Consider the following 12,516-nt stretch of genomic DNA (forward strand, 5'->3'; position numbering starts at 1 on the left):
AATAGCATAAAAAAGTAAAGGTAAAGGTTCCCCTTGCACATATGTACTAGTCGTTCCCGACTCTAGGGGGTGGTGCTCATCTCCGTTTCAAAGCCGAAGAGCCAGTGCTGTCCAAAGACGTCTCCGTGGTCATGGGGCCAGCATGACTAAATGCCAAAGGCACATGGAACGCTGTTACCTTCCCACCAAAGACGGTCCCTATTTTTCTACTTGCATTTTTTACGTGCTTTCGAACTACTAGGTTGGCAGAAGCTGGGACAAGTAACAGGCGCTCACCCCGGCACTAGGGATTTGAACCGCTGAACTGCTGACCTTTCGATCGACAAGCTCAGTGTCTTAATCACTGAGCCACCATGTCCCTTATAGTGTGTGAATGGCTGAGAAAAACAAATGTTTGTGGATAGGACTGGTTGCAGTTCCTGGGCTAAGAGAGTAGTCCAAGTTGTAGATTTGAGCTTATTCTGTTCAGTGGAGCCTAAAACAAATGCCTTCCCACCCACCCCTTCTTCATTTGCCAGAGGTACTCATTGGTTATGTCAAAACAGTCAAGTTGATGGTTGCAGCCATCACATTGATACCTCATTGACCATGCATGACTCAGGTAAGAAGAGGACAATTACACTGCCACAGTCATCTCATTGATTTTTTTTTACCTGCAGATGTGCTGCTTCACCCTGAAGCCCATTTTCCACCACAAGCCATTGCAACTTTAAGAGGGAATCCTTCAGTCCTCCAGAGGAGAGTTTGGAAGTACAGTCAGGAGGAGAGGACAAAAATTTTAGCATTCCATTCATTTTTTCCCCTCATTGAAATGAGATACAGCAATCTCATTTAGATGCTGGATTGGAGCACCTAAACTGCTTCAGTCCAGTAGACAAATGAAGCTTCTGCTCCTGCCATTTTTAGTTGAACTGATTACAGCAGATCAGTTCAGTGCCAGTGCTTGGTTGTTGAGAAGCAACGTATCTTATCAAGGTGAAGCATCATATCAAGGAAGAAACTGTATCACTGAGGCTGATGACTGGGAAGTTGCACACTCCTGTTAATTAAACCAACTAATGTATACTGATTATTATCTTGTGCACATCTGCACATTTTGCACCAGGACTATGACCTCTAACAATCTAATATCATGCACTATTCAACCAGTTCTTTTGGAACTGTTTTCTAACCATCTCTCTCTCTTTCCCCTCCAATCCTCTACTTACTCACCTCCTTCCCTCTGCTTGCTTTTATGGTGGCTCTTCTGGACTACCCCAGCTTCTAATAGCGTACATTTCAAACATTCTAGCATTTCCAATTTTCTCGTGGGAATGGATTTTATGGCATGGATGAATGGGAGGCCAATTTTGTGAATTTATGGAGAGAAGAGTGGTTAGATCAGCAAAACTAACTGGTTTATTTTCAGAGGAAAGGAACGGGGCAGGAATGTTTCTTTGCATGGTTCATTGCACAGTCAGCCCAGTTGTTCAGACTGGGTTTGGCATTTTTATCTGGTTGTCAAATCCCTCCCAAGGACATTGGATAGGCAGATGCAGGTGTCTGATAATATTAAAAGTATTGTTCCAGAATGTCAGGTGTTCCAAGAAAAGCTGCCTTTTGCAATTGACAGATGGTGAATTTGTCAATGCCGATGGTGTTTAAGTGCTTCTGTTTTGAGATTGCACTCAAGAAGCCTATTACTATTAATACTACCTTTGCTTTCTTTGCATTATTATTATTATTGTTGTTGTTAATGTTATTGTTATTATTGAGATTGCAAAAGAGTAAGAAGAAATGAAGATCCAAACCTGCTCAAACAAACACTGCTTATTGTGTTACTTTTAAAATCCGGTTTAAATAGCATAGCCATGGTGGTGCAGTGGTTAGAATGCAGTACTGCAGGTTACATCTGCTGGCTGCTGGCTGCCTTGGCAGATCGAATCTCACCAGGGTCAAGGTTGACTCAGCCTTCAATCCTTCCGAGGCGGGTAAATGAGGACCCAGATTGTTGGGGGCAATATGCTGATTCCGTAAACTGCTAAGAGAGGGCTGGAAAGTACTGTAAAGCGATATATATAAGTCTAAGTGCTATTGCTATTGCTATGGGACATTAAAAATCTTTAGGATAGCAAATGTGGAATTTTGATCCCATTAACATATGGCTCATGCTACATGGTAACTCTAGGATATATTGCAACTACAAATCTAGTTGGTGTAGTGGTTAAAGACAATGAACTAGAAACCATGGAAGCATATGTTTTGGTCCAATCTTAGTCTCAAAACCATTTGGGTAACCTTGGGTCATTCTCACTCAATTCTAGGAAGTTTCTGAAAAACAGTGCCAAGAAAACTGCAGAAACCTGTCCGTGTAGTTGCTAGGAATCAAGTCTGTCTTGCAAGTGTCTTTTTGTCCCAAATACTGCACTTTGATGTTTGTTATGTATGTGTTGTTGGATAATGATTTGTGTAACATACAAAAGGACACACAGTGAAGAGTCTTCCCTTGAACCCTGTAATTATTTCATTTTTCTTCCCATTATTCCAGTAGTGTTTTTGGCTTTGACTAAAGTCATCTTCCTATCTAAAAAAACTGGTTATTTGATAAATCGTCCAAAGATTTCAAAAATCACCTGCTGTTACAGTAGCAATACCAATAGCACTTAGACTTATATACAGCTTCACAGTGCTTTTTAGCCCGCTCTAATCTAGTTTACAGAGTCAGCATATTGTTCTCAACAATCTGGGCTTTCATTTTATCAACCTTGGAAGGACAGAAGGATTCATCCATGTCATAAAAACGATTCCCAAGAGAAAATTGGAAATGTTGTAATATTTGAAATGTACTCTATTAAAAGCTGGGATAGCCCAGAAGAGTCATCATAAAAGCAAGCAGAAGGAAGGAAGTGAGTGAGGAGAGGATTGGCGGGGGGAAGGGAGAGAGATGGTTAGAAAACATGGCCAAAAAGAACTGGTTGAATAGTACATGATGTTAAATCGTTAGATGTCACAGTGCTGGCATAAAATGTGTAGCTGTGCACAAGGTAATAATCTGGATACAGTCAACCTTGAGCCAGTCTGCCAGTGTGCAAAGTTAGCCTGCGATACTGTATTCTAACCACTGCGCCATCATGGCTCCTCAGAGATACAGGGAAAAGGAGAATGAAACTTTAAGACAAGGAAAAGTTACTGCTTTCTATTCCTCTCCCCCCCTCACCACCCCATCAAAGCCAGACTTTTCTTAAACCCAAAAAAGTCATTCCTGTGTCCTGGTCTCTAGTTTTCAAAACTTAAGCAATTGCTTATTGGGTCACTACCTTTCTGCCAGGAACAACACAGTTAGGAATATCTAAAAATAAAATACAAACTATCTATCACCTGAAACCCAAAAAAGGTAGAATGATTGACATTTGCATGGTTTCTTGCTCTTCATTTATATAAAGTAACCCTCCTGTCATCATGAATCAACATAGTATGAGCTCTGAATACAATGCCTCTAACCTACCATTATTGATTGTGTGCAGATGTAAGTTAAACTCACATCTATTTTTCCTTTGATAAAGAGAGCTCTGCACATACAGAGGGCTGTATAAATAATATATAGCATCATCTTGGGCAATCAAAGTTTTTCAGTATTATCAGCTTATTTTACTACATTATTCTCTTGTTTAAATACAATGAATCAATACATTTCATTTATTTACCTGGTTGCTATGTTGCTCTTACTCGGTTTTTTTAAAAAATAAAGAATTAATTAAAAAAAAGAAAAGGGCCCTCACTCTTAGTGCAATAATATAATCATTGTTAAAAAGCTAAGATGCTACAATTAGGTAGTAATTGTAATCAGACATTATTAAAAAAGTAAAATACTTTCAAATACTACAATTCCTTTACACTATTTAATTTCACATTTGAAAGGCTTTATTGGCAATGCAATGCTGCACAAGCTCCCCTACCAACATTTTGCTAGTAATTATTTCTTCATTGCCACCAGAAAACAGAAAGAAAATTGGAAATCATTCCATATTTCTGAAAAGAAAAATGTTTTACAGAGGTTCCAGACCAGTGTTTCTCCACTTTGAAAATATGAAGATGTGTGGACTTTAACTCCCAGAATTCCCCAGCTAGTATTTAAAGAATTAAAGTCCACACATTGTCAGTGTTCCAAGTAATGCATCTGTCAAAAGAAGAACGCTGAGGCAGGTAGATTCCACAAAGAATATGTATATTGGATACATCATATCGGCACAGCTAGTGAAAACCAATTCTAAAAGTTCCCCCTAATTAAAAGAGCAAATATTTCCCTCCCAAGATGTCACCGGTCACATTGTCCACTGAAAACAGTTGGCAGGGGGCTTGGTCACTCTTCTCCTCCTTCAACTGCCACCTGTTGGGATGACCTTGGTTCCCACAAGAAAACTTTTTGTTTTGACTATTAGCAAGTCTATCTATTTTCCCCCTCCCTTCCCCCTCTCAGAGTTTGTGGCAACTATGAGGCAGCACAAAGTGGCTTCAGCCAGGTTCATTTCAGAGTTGACACACATATTAACTAGAGCCCAATTCAAATTGACAAGTCTGAGAGTTACTGTTCTAGATGAAGTAAGTAACTAAGTTCTTCTGGATTTGTATTGGGCACAGGGATTTAGCACTCCAAGAAAACGAAAGGGTCAAATTCTATGTCTGAGCCTTTATTTCCCATTTCTTCATATGTATTATACCTTATGGTCCTTCCCTAGTACTCCCATTGTTGAAAATGGATCATGCCAGTACATTGCTATTGCCTTTTGAAAGGCATGGTACTCTGTGGGACCATGTTGATATGACGAGAAGCCATGAGTTCAAAGCTGAGGAAAAGCATGCACATCTTCCAAGAAGGAAGTAGACTTGAATCAAATGTCAGCAAACAGTTCCTCTTTCTAGTATACCATTTCCTCAATATCGTTCAAGAAAAAATAAGTTCATTAGCATAAGAATGGGTTACAACCGCAAAAAGATCATGTGCTGGAGTTGCATTGCCATTCTGAAGATCCTTCAGAATGTCAATGTTCATGACAAAGTCTTTTTGCCTAAAGGAAAATGTACAACAATATTTGGGGGCAATTTCAAAGGAATGCAAAACAGAATTTTGCATGTTCCTTGTGGCCAATATCTTGGATGCTGTTATTTGAAATTATACCCATTTTATGTTGTTGGTAAATGATGTTTGTTTGTTTGCTTATTACCACTCTCATAGGCACAATAAACCTTTGAATAGAAGAATACTTAACTTCATGAGCTGGAATCATCAGTTGTAGTAAGCTCTCTAGCTTAATAGCACAGCCCCCAAGGCATGTATCTTCTGCAAAGCCATTCAATCACAGCAATTGTCTTTAGCTGAGATATTGTGAATGTATACTGTGCAATAAATTAGGACAGAATCAATCCTTTACATTCCATTATGCCAATTGACATTTTAGAACAATAGAACTTGCCTTAGCTTAGTCACTCAACCAGAACTAAGCTTTTGAAATGAAGAGAATTACTTGTTTTTATTTTCAAGTTTTGGTGTTTGAGTTTCTCAGTTTTCCAATAGCCCTGGAATCCCAGGATAGAACCTTAGGAAACTTGGAGATGTCAAGAAACCAATATCTTTCCCATATTGGATATTCACATCTGTGGAGGAGAACCAATCCTTGGAAGAAATGGAAAATGGAACCTGAAAGGGAAATTCCTCATTTTAAGTGTTAAAATATTAAATTGGGGGCCAGGTGACATCTGAAGCAAGTTGCTTCAGGGAACTCTGTGCTGGACCAAGGGAGAAAAAGGAAAAAACACAGTTGAAGCCAGTATGTAATTGCATTTGTATGATGATGAGGGGGGGAGTTATCATTTGGAGGGGAGGTTATCATTTGGACATCACTGGGGGGTTTTGGGAGGGGTGGGGGATATTGAAAAAGCATCTTTGGGATAACAGATTCTAGATATATTAGAGAACTAATACAATAAAATCGAATACAAAAAGGCAATGGCCACCATTGGTTCTCCTCTGCTGTACCTCCTTATACCTGGGAACCCTTAAGAGATGCTTCCTTGTTTTTGGGGTACAACAATCAGAAACCCTTGAGCAGAGATAATCTTTAAGATAAGAGGCCCCAAACCATGTAGGACATTATAGGCAGTAACCAACATCTTGAATTTCACTCAGAAACCTTCTAATAACCAGTGCAGTTACTGTACAAGAGATGTAATGCAGCAATACTGTGACTGATCATTATGTTTAGGTGGTACTGCAGTCTGAACCAGTTGATTTACTCAGTAGTCTTCAAAGGCAAAGCCATGTAAAGTGATTTAGATCAGTGGTCCTCAACTTTTGCGGCTTGGTGGTCTGGTGGGGGCAGAAGGGAACCGGGCTGCATGAGTGGTGGGCTGGCATGCACATGCATGCATACACAGCTTGACTGTGAGTGGAGCTGCATGTACGTACCGGCCCACCTCTTCCATGGCCCAGTTCCAAATAGGCCACAGCCCAGTAGTGGGGTTGAGGACCCTTGATTTAGGTGACAAGTGCATCCTTAGTATTCCAGGTAACACTGCAAAAGCTGTGCAAAACTCCTCCTGGCCATTGTCTCTGCCTACTTATTGAGCTGAGATGAGAATCCAGGAAAACTTCGAATAAATGTGCTTTTTCTGGGGGAACACATCTCAGCAAGACCAAAGATTGTACATTCCTGGAATTAATCAGCCTCTGCCATAATAGCCACTTCATCTCACTTGGATTGAGTCTAAATTGATTTTTCCCACAGGACCATAACAGCTTTCAGGCATTTGGTTTCACCAACATCCCTCATTGAGACTGGATTGGATATACATAACTAAGAATAGATGCATATTGATGATGCTTCACCTTCAACCCATGGAGTAACTCTTGCAGTGCCTTTATATAGAACAGAGATAGGGGAAAGGACTGAACCCTGAGTCAAATCCCTGGGTCTGATCCTCCCTCCACCACAACTATTGTCTGGGTATGCCCAAGTCAGATAGCACCATGCATGCCCCCAACTCCCAAACCTCAAAGAGAGGCCATAAAGATCCAGGAAGACAAGATGGTCACAATCCCTTGATCCAAGACTCAACATAATTGTTGACAATTAATGATAATGACCAATGCAGTTTCTATCCCATGCCCAGCTCTGAACCCTTTTGCTTTGGAGCATATTTTTCTTTATAATAATAATAATAACAACAACAACAACAATAATAATAATAATACCCTGTTTTTCCCCAAAATAAGACTTCCCCTGATAATAAGCCCAATCAGGCTTTTGAGTGCATGGCAATAAGGCCAATCGCTTATTTCAGGGTTCAAAAAAATATAAACCTGGGTCTTATTTTCAGGGAAACATGGTAATAATTATATATCAATCCATAGTAATCAAATAGTGCATTGGAGGTTGGTAAGCATCAAGAATAGAGTTCCCAAATACTGTGACTACATTGAAGACCCAGCTTCTAGAACAAAGGTTTAAGCCGACAATTTGGAAGCATTTGGAAAATAACACCATGATTGCAAAGATGGGTTTTCTAAGAACAAGACATGATGGATTAACTTTATTGTTATAGTGTGATGTGGTTCTTTTTTTTTGAACTGGGAGTATATTGTTTTGCAAAGATAGCAATTGACACAGAAAAGGAAGACAGTGGAAGCTTTTATATATTTTTTTTATTGTATATAGTGAAACTATTTAGAACAAGTATGTCAACACAATATCAATGCAGGTCGTCTCCTATAGTCTTCCTGCCAAAGACTATTCCCTTGTAGTTCTCCTGCTTCCTCCCCCTTTCTCTCTGGCCCCCATTTTTTGACAAGAGAAAGACTGAAAAGAATGACCTGAGATTATTGTAGTGTACTCTGTATGACTTGACCTTCTCCTAGAATTGCTCAGTCAAAAATTGATTGCTGTTTCATTGGAGAAGAACCTCTCTTAGGGTCTTCTGTCCAATCCTTCCACAGAGACCAGGGGTCCTCCACCAATAGCCAATCTCCTCTTTCCCCTCTAGGGTCTTGGGTGAAAAACCACCATATCTGTAGTTCTGGTTCCCTTCTTCCTATTCTTGGGTGTTTGGTGGATCTCTTGTCCTCTTGGGTCTTTACTTCTCTTCTTCCAAGGAAGCTTCCCCTGGACCTTTCTTATTTATTTATTTATTAATTCAATTTATATGCCGCCTTTCTCCGGAGATTCAGGGGGCTTACAATGCATTTAAAACAAAAAACAAAAAACAAAAAACCATTATAAAAACATTTAAAAATTAAAACATTAAAACCCATTCACACCATTCATGGCCGGATCTCACAAGATCGCAATAGCGAGATCAACGGCCCTAGGCCTGCTGGAAAAGCCAGGTCTTCACCGCTTTTCGGAAGGCCAATAGGGTGGGGGTGGTCCGGACCTCAGGAGGTAATTCGTTCCAGAGAGCTGGGGCAGCCACAGAGAAGGCCCTCCCCCACAGGCCCGCCAGCTGGCATTGTTTAGCTGATGGGACCCGGAGGAGACCAACTCTGTGGGATCTTACCTGTCGCTGGGAGCTATGTGGTAGAAGGCGGTCTCGAAGATAACCTGGCCCTGAGCCATGTAGGGCTTTAATGGTAATAACCAACAACTTGAATTGTGCCTGGAGGCCAATAGGGAGCCAGTGCAGCTCGCGGAGAATTGGTGTAATGTGGGTGTATCTAGGTGCATCCACAATAGCTCGCACGGCTGCATTCTGGACCAACTGTAGTCTCCGAACACTTTTCTTCTGCCTCCTCCAGAATTGCTCTGCACACTTTTCTTTCCAACCACTGTATACATTCTAGGCACAAACTTTTTTGTCTCCCCTTCTCTTTCTCCAATTTTTAGGTAGACTGATAGCATGTATTCTATACCTCTATTTTGGTACAGGATGTATCTGGGTAGATTAGAAGAACTTCTATGGTTTAGTAAAGAAAGTTCTGATGATATTCTATTCTGCAAGTTAATAAAATAGTGCCAAGATGTTATTTTTATGGGAATCAATTTTTATGCATCTTTCTCCTATTAAATTAGAAACAGTAGGATAAAAAAAGAAAGAAAGAAGAATATAGCCGTTGGAATTTTCTACTAGTTCTCGATTCTTTGTAATGATCTAGCTTGGAACTACACTGGAGGTTTTAGCAAGTCTATTCCAATAGAATTATTTCTGAGAGTGAGTTGATTTTTTTCTTTTATTCAAAACCAATTAAAATAAATGGAGAAATTTACACTGATAAATGAAATTCCATTATCTAAGACCATTCTCGCTAATTAGAGTAACTCTGCTTTCATATTTGCGCAGCAGACTGCTCCGAGCTGGAGGAAGCAGCTCTACGGTGCAGCAAAAGATAGAATTAAATCATTAAAGAACATAAAAGAAGATGATATAAAGGGGCAATGTTTCATGATAGTATAAGGAAAGCTGACCTAAGCAATGATAACAACATATGTTGTAATTCTACAAAAGCAGAAGGATGATTACACTATATAACAGGAAGGATATCTGGAATCAACTTGAACCAAACATTAATATGTCACCATGTTGTCTATCTTGGCTGGCCCCATTCAGCTGTTGTTTTCTAAACAAGCTTACTGAATTGAAGTCTTACACAAAATTAGTGTGTTTAGCTCCCCCAATTTTTTCCCAGTCAAATTTTAAACAAGAAACAGTCATGACCTGGAATTCTGACTGAATCTTACCAGAAAGAGCTTCTATCCCAGGGCAATAACCATATTGAATTCTACAGTATAGTGCAATATCAGGTTTTCAATTTCAATTATATAGAATGTAAAGGATGTATGTTTGTGTTTTTATTTTTATAGTTATAATGTACACTGAAGACGGCATTTAATTTCGTTGTACCATGTGAAATGACAATAATGTAAACTAAACTAAACTAAACTTTAAAAAAAAGATTCAGTGCAGATGGTCCACAACCACAGTTGAGTCCAAAATTTCTGTTGTTAAGTGAGACATTTTTTAAGTGAGCCCTTCTCCATTTTATGACCTTTCTTGCCACAGTTATTAAGTGAATCACTGCAGTTGATACGTTAGCAACAATAATTTGTTAAGTGAATCTGGCTTCCCCATTGCTTGTCAGAAGGTTGCAAATGGGGATCACAGGATCTTGGGAGACAGCAACAGTCATAAATATGAACCAGGTGCCAAGCATCTGAATTTTGATCACATGACCATGGGGATGCTGCAAAGGTCATAACTGTGAAAAATGGTCGTAAGTCACATTTTTCAGGGCCATTGTAACTTTGAATGGTCACTAAATGAACTGTTGTAAGTTGAGGACTACCTGTGCTTTTCTTTGCTCTAGCTACTCTTTTAATACATGTTACTGTTGAATATCATCTTCAGTTTTAGAACTTTACAGACAAATGTGAGGACATGAATCCAAGAGTTTTGTAATTCACTTTTCACATTTAAAATCAATACAGAGCAAGATTTGATACAGATGATGTCTTACTAATGTTTCTAACTTTAGAAGTTCTGAAGCAGCTTACAGTCATTATAAAATATACTGTATAAACAAAAGAAAAGAAAAATAATTAAGAATTTTACTAAGAAATCTCCTATATTGGCCAAGTGGTCAAACTCACTGTCCATTCTCAAATAGATACCTCATAAGGATCATTATGCCATGGCCATATATACTGAGAGATCCCACAGAACCAAGAAGAATGGTATTGTATTTTTCTGCATTAGTCTTAACATGGGCTGATCTCCCCTGGAAAAGGGTTTGAAACCTGATTAAAATGGGGTTATCTAATCAATGAAGAAAACTATGGAGAAAATCTATCTAGTGATCACTAGGAGTCAAAAATAACTTGAAGGCACTTAATCAGTTCTTAATCATTCATGCTGTGCTACAAGCTTCTTCTGCCTTTATATAAAATCCATCTCACTACAATTTTATGGAAAAGAAATTGCTTTTATACTTTTTTTCCCCCAAAGAAGAATATTTTGCCATCTTATAAGTCAAATATGAGGTTCTTGAACTTTTTAGGTAGAAGGTTATTGAGGTTCAGTGATGACATGTATGCTCAGAATTTATGGAAGGAGTAAAGCTGATATTCTGTTATACAAAATGAAAGGTTGTTTGGTTTACAATAGAGTTTAGGAGTATCTGCTGCTTTTTTAATGGAAGCGATTATAGTAATAATCAGTTTGGAATCTCTATGTTCCTCATAAGAAACTTCACTCCAGCCCTCCAGTTAGTTTGGATAAAAGAGTGGGTTTTGAAATAGAAGGATGCTGGGTTTAATTTAGAAGATCATAATCTGTGACTTGGGTTGTATCTTTGGTGTGATAAAGTTGAATATAGACTTTAAAAAACATTATTTCAGAGAGGTTAAATTTATGAGTATGGAATAAATATTTAGATTTTATCACAGTTTAGTGGTATGTTTTCCAATGTTGAACTGAATTCAGTGAATCATTTGGCATCACTATGGAGTAATTGATTCCATTCTGGATCACCAGAAAGAATTCAATACAAGAAAGCACCAATGCTCTCCAATGAGGTTCTCAATTCATTGGGTTTTTTGTTTTATTTTTTAGCTTTTTAAGGGCTTGAACTGTGTACCACACACCTGAAAGAGATCTAGATCTCCCTAAAACATTTTTCAGCTTGTCTACTTAAAAGTAAAAGGACTAACACAAAAAGTATCATAATTTTTTTTAAAAAAGTGTGCATATTGGGTTATAATTGCATTTAAGCTAATAACAAGAAAAAAATGGGGTGAAAATGTCTATCTCAATTCAGGGCTCAGAGTAGTTTCCTTGCTCTGTCTACTCTACCACAAATTTATTGGGGAATTACCTATCCATCGTACTGTGAAAAAAGTGGAATTGGACACCTACATCATAGGTTTATGCTCCAGATGTTCAGAGAATACTTTTTCCAGTGAATGAAAGAAACATAACTATGTTTCCTGCCTTATTACTTTTTTCTAGATATAGCCCCATAACCACTTCTTGTTGTTGGGTTGTTGTTTTGTGTGTGTGTGTGTGTGTGTGTGTGTGTGTGTGTGTGTGTGTGTGTTTAAAAAAATACCTGGTCCTTCATCACTCACATACAAAATAAGAGCAAAACATGTCCTGCAGATACTGAAACCAATTAATTCTGGACATATCTAAAATGCAAATATCAGCCAACAGCCTGTTTTCTGGTGACAGATTTGTACCATTTCCATTGATGTATAAAAGGGGCAGCAAGGCCTCTCTTTCTTCCTTCAAAGCATCAAGATGGGCCAACTCATTAGAATCTTTTCCAACTTTATCCAGAGACCAGCTGTTCAGACAGCACAGTTGAAATTTAGCAATGGCTGGCGTTTACAAATTGCAGCCAACTGGGGAAGGGAGGAAAATTATTGTCAGTCTACCCCAAATGTGCTGACAGGGAATGTGTTTGTATCTGCTGTATAAGGAGTTTTAAAATAAATAAATAAATAAACAATGCTTGCTTTGGATTCCTTCTGGTGCAATAGAATCACTTCA

Source organism: Pituophis catenifer, unplaced genomic scaffold (assembly GCF_029215685.1).
Source record: "Pituophis catenifer annectens isolate HBS135680 unplaced genomic scaffold, rPitCat1.0.hap2 SCAF_6, whole genome shotgun sequence".
NCBI lineage: Eukaryota > Metazoa > Chordata > Lepidosauria > Squamata > Colubridae > Pituophis > Pituophis catenifer.